Below are 8,852 nucleotides of genomic sequence, written 5' to 3' on the forward strand. Positions count from 1 at the left end.
TACCCGGAACCGGAACCGGTTCCCGGCGGTTCCGGTTCCGGTTCCAAAAATTTAAGAACCGCTCTAACCGGTTCCGGTTCCGGTTCCAATATCTCAAGAACCGCCGGTTCCGGTTCCGGTTCCTGTCAAAAAGGGCGGGTACCCGCCTATGCTCACCCCTAGTATTCAAGAACGGAAAAGGGCAAAGGTTCTGCGTAGGAAATAAAATTTTTATTCGAGTTATGAATTATAAAATTCGTATTAGCTTAAATTGAATTTATGTGTAATGTAACCCGATATGAGATGGGTTAGTTTTGGAGATATTTATTTATGATTAAATTATTGTAAGACTTCCGCCGCGATAAGGCTTTATTAGCCGCTAGAATTTGGATCTTATTTTATTTTATTACGTGGCACCTTGTAATTGAAATGAGGGTGTTACAAACATCAAAGAAGGACATGTGCAAATCAAGGCATTGTTATATCGAACAAAGTATGTTCGTCAAGTATGTAAGTTTAGATGGTGATATAAATTGTAAGACTAGAAATTTTATTTCCGCTGCAATGTAAGTGTTTGATCTTGGGATACTAGTTTTGATATATTTAAGTGTTCAAGAAATTTTGGGATGTTACAAGTGGTATCAGAGTAAAATATAAGTGAATTAGGTTACTAGAACCTAAACTTAAACTGAGAATGGAAGAATTTATTATTGATAGACGTGTGACTAAAGATTGACTTATAGTGATTAGAGTGGTGATTTAAGTTAATACGGGGTTAGTCTTAGACCAGATTAAAGCAGAGAAGTCGTTAGATGGTTTAATATCATTGGATATAATGACATTGATAGAGAAGTGTTTATGCAAAACACATGGTAAGATGAGATAAAATAGATGTAGATTGGTCTTGGTGGATAAAGTTTTGGTAACAAACTCCACTAATTTGCTTTAGCGATGGATAGAAAATTATTGGGATGCGAATATAAGTTATTCTTAAGGATGAACGGATGTTTAGATATCCAGACAGTAAAACAGTTGGTATGGTGAAATTTATGACATAATGTATTTAAATTAAAGAAGTGTTCAGTAGATAAAAAGTAAGTCATAACTCTTAAGGATGTGAAAAGAAAAAAAAACTAATAACCAAAGGGATTTCTCTCGTGAATGTTCAATGAAGACGTCATAATGGTTCAGAGGCTACTTGGGAACTTGATAAGGGAACGAGATTGAGATGCCGTCATTTATTTGCATAGGGCAAATTTCGAGGACGAAATTTTGTTAAGGGGGAAAGTTTGTAATAACCAAAAAAAAAAGAGAAAGAAATTGAATATAATATTAATGATAGGAAACCCAATGGTCATGAAACCTACGACCATTTATTATGACTTATCGTTTCATATTTCGTGAAACCGCCGATGAGGCTTAATATAAAAAGGAAGTTTGTAGCTTTATGTGTAGTTTGGGGTTAAGAAGGAGAACTATTGTGAGAAAAGGCGACGGTGGACGTTGTAATGAGAGTTGACAGTGCGCTACATCGTAGTTAGTTTGGCACCAATCGGGGAGACGCTAGCCACTTCAAAGATCGGTTTGGGCTACACCATGTATTGTGAGTTACACGTGATTTATTTTTAAAATGGTTGCATGCCTTATTATCCACAAGTTGTTTTAAGTTTCTCGAGATTTTTGATATGCTATATATGCGTGAAAAGTTCGATACTTTTATAATACATGTTTTGAGTATTTGTGTGTCAATGGGAATGTACTACAATATGATTTTGTAAAGACGAGCATGCTTTGTGAACTTGTCTAAGCCGTAAGTGCAGACATGTTGTGTGAGTTCGCTAGGTAATGCTGTGTGAAGTAGACATCTCCCATGACGTTGTTGATTTGTGATGTAGACACGCACTATAATATAGTTACTTTGTGAAAAATATTATTCTCATCAAGGCATGCTAAATTTATGAAGCTTCGTGGAAGTTGTTTATTGTTAAAGTTGTTGTTCATGCATGAAAACCGTGGATTCACTGGGCCTAAGGCTCACCCAGAACTCTTTTAAAACTTTTTACCCAGACGACTTTTGAGTGGAAAAAAATGCAATAAAGAGAGATAAGGATTACCTCCAAAGAAGGTTATGTGCAGATCAAGACATTATTATATAGAACAAAGTTATGCTTCTCAAATTTGTAATTTAGATGGTGATATAATTTGTAAGATTATAAATTTTATTTCCATTGCAATGTAAGTTTTGATCTTGGGATACTCATCATGATATATTTAAGTGTTCAAGAAATTTTGAGATGTTACAAGTGGTATCAGAGTAAAGAATAAGTGAATTAGGTTACTGGAACCTAAACTTAAACTGAGAATGGAAGATTTTATTATTGATACATGTGTAACTAAAAATTGATCTATATTGATGAGAGTGGTGATTTAAGTTAATTTGGGGTTAGTCTTAAACCAGATTAAAACAGAGAAGTCGTTAGATGGTTAAATATCCTTGGATATAATGACATTGATAGAGAAGTGTTTATACAAAACACATGGTAAGATGAGATAAATAGATGTAGAGTGGTGTTGGTGGATAAAGTTTTGGTGACAAACTCCACTAATTTGCTTTAGCGATGGATAGAAGATTATTGGGATGCGAATATAAGTTATTCTCAAGGATGAACGAATGTTTAGATATCTAGACAATAAAACAGTTGGTATGGTGAAATTTATGACATAATGTATTTAAATTAAAGAAGTGTTCAGTAGATTAAAAGTAAGTCATAACTCTTAAGGATGTGAAAAGAAAAAAAACTAAGAACCAAAGGGATTTCTCTCGTGAATATTCAATGAAGACGTCATAATGGTTCAGAGGCTACTTGGGAACTTGATAAGGGGACGAGATTGAGATGCCGTCATTTATTTGCATAAGGCAAATTTCGAGGACGGAATTTTATTAAGGGGGAAAGTTTGTAATAACAAAAAAAAGGAGAAAAAAATTGAATATAATATTAATGATAGGAAACCCAATGGTCATGAAACCTATGACCATTAATTATGGCTTATCATTTCATATTCCGTGAAACCGCCGATGACTAAATATATATATGCGGAGGTCTTCAAGCATTGAAATGAAAAATTCTTGGGGAAGGAAACTCGTATAAGAGAGGTGAAAGATGAGGATGATTTGGTGAAGCGTAACAAGTTTGATGCGTTTTTTTGGGAGAACACGAGGAATTTCGAGGAACGGTTTGGAGTTATGACCTGTATGGTGAGTTACACATGTTTTATTTTTTTTAAATGGCTGCATGCCTTATTATCCAAAAGTTGTTTGAAGTTTCTCGAGATTTTTGATATGCTATATATGCGTGAAAAGTTCGATATTTTTATAATATGTGTTCTGAGTATTTGTGTGTCAATGGGGATGTACTATGATATGATTTTGTAAAGACGAGCATGCTTTGTGAGCTTGTCTAAGCCGTAAGTGCGGACATGTTGTGTGAGTTCGTCAGGTAATGTTGTGTGAGGTAAACATCTCCCATGACGCTGTTGCTTTGTGATGTAGACACGCGCTAAAATATCTTTATTTTGTGAAAATCATTATTCTCATCAAGGCATGCTAAATTTATGAAGTTTCGTGAAAATTGTTTTTTATAAAAGTTGTTGTTCATGTATGAAAACCGTGGATTCACTGGGCCTAAGACTCATCAAAAACTCTTTTAAAACTTTTTCACCCAGACGGCTATTAGACTGGAATGAAAAGTTGGATACAGAGAGAAATAATGATTAACATCAAAGAAGGACATGTGCAGATCAAGACATTGTTATATCAAACAAAATATGTTCGTCAAGTATGTAAGTTTAGATGGTGATATAAATTGTAAGATTAGAAATTTTATTTTGCGCTGCAATGTAAGTGTTTGATCTTGGGATACTAGTTTTGATATATTTAAGTGTTCAAGAAATTTTGGGATGTTACATACATGCTGAAAAATCATAAAATCGATTGTTGATAAAATTGAATTCAAACCTAAAGAGATCTTGAACGATAAAATAAAACAAAATAAAGATGAGGCCTAACCAAAATCCACAATCACAGGCGATTTAAATCCCAAAAATACAAAACCTTTTAACTTTAATGAAATATAACAAATAGAATTGTAAACAAAGTTTTAAAAAATATAATTTTAAAGGTAAAAAGTGCGAAGAGGTCCCAAGTTCAAATTCAAAGAGGAACAAAAATCCTCTTGTGGCCACGAAGGTTCAAATGCGGTGACTCCGGGCTACCTGCAAACAGGTGGTTGCCCTGTGATTAGTCGGCTCGCAAAACAGGTTGGATATTCAGGTTAATCAAAAAAATAATATATAATTCTAAACGTATCCTCTAGATAAAACAATATTATTATCTAAAAGATCACAAAAATATATAAGTATATAATTTTCATTAATTCTTGGAATTATGTAAAACCAACCTATTTTCGTGAGATCATATTTTTACATTTGAAATTTTATAATAAAATACTATAAAAATAACCTTTGTGAATTTTAAGTATAAAAATATAGTATGAGAAGTCTCACCTAATTAAAATATGTTTGAGAATAATGCATTTTTGGAGTTTGCGAAGCATCAAAGTTGACACACTTTCTCCATGTTTTGATCAACGCGTAGTTGACTCTCACGTAGTTTTTTTTTTGACCACGTGTTGGATGTGCTAATTGTCAATACCAATTAACAATTTATTAATTCAATTTCAACCGAAAATCTCAATAATTTTTAAGTTAGGTCTTCTTGATAATTATATTTTTTTTAATTTATTAAAAAATTATATTTGATTTTTTTAATTATTGATTTGAATTCTATACATGCTATTGTCCAGGATTTATCGTTCTATCACAAAAGAGAACAAAATAAATTGAATTTGATCTCATTCTTTTAAAAAGATAAAACTACCCCCATACTGATATATAGATAGAGGGCTCGTTAAATGCAACATTTTTTAAATGTTGCAACCAATTCAACTTCATTTATACCATACAAATAAACAATCAACGGTTGGGAATAAGGCGATTACGTATTTTAAAAAATTAAAAATGAAAATACTCCTTAAAATGGGGGATGATCTATGGTTAAGATTAAATTTTATTGGGCTGCATTGGTTGCAACATTTGAAAAAGTTCATTTGATTTGTATTATATATATATATATATATATATAACCGGTAATTTACTATATGACAAAGGATCGTGTGAAAGTGATAAACGTAAGAAAAGATCTAGACATTTGATCAACTTTAACCTCAAACTCACACATGAATCGTGTTTGATACGATGATTGATTTGATGCATCGCGGTGCATCTCATCCTAATATACATTTAAGGATGTTGAAAATTTCTTATGCTTCTCACCCAATCCTCTCTCTATATAATATATGCAATTACTCTTAATTTAATAAAGCTTAATTACATTAAACATTAATTTTATTATTATTTATAATTAAAAAAAACAATTCAAAAAATTGTATTATGGTTAGTTTCCTAATCTTATTCCAACTCATAAATCATAACCTTACTTTTTTTCTAAACTTGAAAGATATATTGTAATTTATTTTACATATTCATTTTCTATCAACAATTAACATTTGTTCAAAGCTAATAACATTTAATTCCAATTCCTTATAAATCACAATTTATTTGATATATTTCATATTTCAAAAAAATATTATGAGAATCAAATGTCTGATTCAGTTTTTTTCTCCTAATTATATCACTTATATATGTATATATGTATGTTAAGAGTTAAATAATTTTTCAACATGTTAATTAATGTTATCAATTAGTTTTTATCAAATACGATTAGTTTATTCGTTAGTTTATCAATCAAAATATAACTTATATACCAACAATTAGTTTTTCACCTAACACATAATATAATATATTAATCATCAATTAGTTTCTCAAATATAAATCATATATTGCGTATCTTAAATTCGCGATTCTATGTACTTCCAATATTTTAATGTCATTTTTTAATCTTGAGTTGGATGGTGAAAACAATATTTTGTTAGATCAAAATAAAGAAATAGCATGTATTTACCTAAATACATGCATTATTGTTTAATGGTGTTTTGATATTTTTATTCATGTGTAGATCAACAAAATCAAATTTGAATACATTTTAAAATGAGAACTTGAGCCACTATCAAAAATAAAAACTTTCTTAATTTGTATTTGTTGTTAAATGTTATAACAGGAGAGGATATACGTCTTTATTTAAAGAATAACAATAAATGATAGTTGAAATACCATATATTTAACCTAAAAATAAATACATAAGACGTGGCACAATGGAGTTTCAACATATTAAATGTATTTTTTCCGTTAAAATTACTGATTTTAGATATGTTGTACAAATCATAAAGCTTATGGTACAAGCAAGGAAAGCAATGGGTCAAAAAATAGGGTTTTGGCGCCCTTAGTTGCGAGCTAGGTCACATTGCACGACCATCGCCGTCCAGCGAAGATGTTTCACGGTTTCAGGCGGGCATGGGCACATGAGTGGTAGCACCGCTTAGCCTGTGCACTCAAATACCAAGGTGGGCTCCCTGGGTTCATGGTGCAAGTCACATGGAATGGTTTTTGGTCTTGTAGAATCCTTGAATTTGGAAGGGTTTTTTTCACTAGGATTACTTCTCTAGTTTATTAGGTTTCCAAATTCAGTAACTTCGAAGGAAAGTTTGTTTTAAGCGAATTTGTTGATCCAAATATCAAGTAAATACGTTGTAATCATTCTCATCAGTAATATACCGCACTCTCTCCTTGTTGACATACACTTTTACTCCCGATAATGGAACTGCCTTAAAATCTCGTTGTTTCAATTTACATATCACTTTGATACTCGATCGTATATATGATCACTATTGTTTTATACGCATTTGTGGATTTATATTTTAGACTACAATATACAACACTTATATCCTGTTTGTCTGTATTTATTGTATCAAGTAAGTTTACCTTATTATTTATTGATATTATTTGAGACCCTAAAATCACTTTACCATTATTGATATTGAAAGTGTGATCACTCCTTACTTTTTGGGAAACAAAATATTTGTTACTTTCATATTTTCTAACAAATATTTTTGTTTTGATAGATGGGAAAAGGACGAGAACAACTTTTTTTTTTTAATTATAAAAATCAAATATCTTTTTTTTTTATATTATAAAAATCCAAATAAATGAATGTTTTACGGATCCACCCACGTTTCTTATGCACCCAATTAGGTGTGGATTTTAAACAAATATTAAACCAAACAATTGCACGTGATCATACATCTCATATATATATATATATATATATATATATATAGTATATTTCTTTTACAATCTTGTGCATTTGTACAACCTTTGCAACCCAATTAATTAATATATTTATAGAAATGATTGGAGTTCATTTATTATGATTTGAATATTTATGGAATATGAATAGAGTTTATTAATTATGATTAATACTTTATATTAGAAAACAATTAATTGATTAAAAATTGAATGGTTGAGATGAGGGTTGTATAGGGTGTAGGAATGACAAAGGGTGTAGAATAACATCCCTCTATAGGGTTGGGTTCATGTGAGACCAAGGGTTTTTCGTGAGACCCGTGAGACCAATTTATATTCATTGATCAACTTTATAAGCTAACGATCTAATGGTCTAAAATTGCACGGTGGCAATTTTGTAATTATTGAGAAATCTTGTGGCAATTTTATGATTATGAATATTGAGATTGTAGATCTAATCCAAAAAATTGGTCTTACAGGTCTCACAAAAAAACTTTGGTCTCATATAATCCCAAGTCTCTCTCTCTCTCTCTCTCTATATATATATATATAGAGAGAGAGAGAGGGGGGGGGGGGGGTGGAGGTTCAAACAAAAATACCTCCATTTTACGAAAATGCAAGAACACCTTTATCATATGTGATACGCGTGAGGGGACCCTGTGATGTGCAGACGACGTGTTTTACGACTTAGACCATGCCAAAGGTTGTTTGCGTCTATGATTTAGCATCACATGTGATGGTTTTGATGGATTATAGCATCATATCAATAACAATTTTATCACATGTGATAATATTTGTAAGGGGGCTTAGTGGTGTAAGAGCGATTTGGTCCGCAAACAAGATCACATCGAAAATCATCCGCGTCTTTGATTTAGTATCACATGTGTATCATATGTGATTGTCTATAGCATGGGCGGACCTACCTAAATATTATTTCTCTGTCGGAGGGTAAAAAATTTAGGTTTGTGAACAGTGCTACCGTATCGTTTTAGAATGTGCTACCGTATTTTTCTGAAATCCAAATAGTGCAACTAAAAAATTTAGGTTTGTGAACGGTGCTACCGTATTGTTTTAGAAGGTGCTACCGTATTTTCCTCAATTATATAAAAACCATACATTTTTTAATTATTTTTGGGTATATATTGACCATTTTCAAAAGATGAAGACGCGTCGGGTACAAGTTTAGTAGTTGTTTATCAGTTCTATAAAAACCATATTTTTTGTAATTATTTTTAGATGTATATTAATATGTTTTTTTTTCATTAAAAACTATGATTTAAAATATTATTTCACATATGTTTGTGTTTACCTTATGAAAAAATTACATATAAACTTATTTTTGTTTCACTTGGTGAAACGAAAATTTTATATAAAAAAATATTCAAGTGGTGAAACGAATACATGTGAAACTATCATATTATGAAGCAAGTATATGTGAAACGTTATCTTAAACCCTAACATTTAATAAGAAAACCATGTCAAAAATCGGTTCTCACATGTTTATAATACTTTTATGGTTCTCATTTCCCCCCTATATATATATATATATATATATA

Source organism: Cynara cardunculus, assembly GCF_001531365.2.
Source record: "Cynara cardunculus var. scolymus isolate 2C chromosome LG 1, CcrdV1, whole genome shotgun sequence".
NCBI classification, from domain to species: Eukaryota; Viridiplantae; Streptophyta; class Magnoliopsida; order Asterales; family Asteraceae; genus Cynara; species Cynara cardunculus.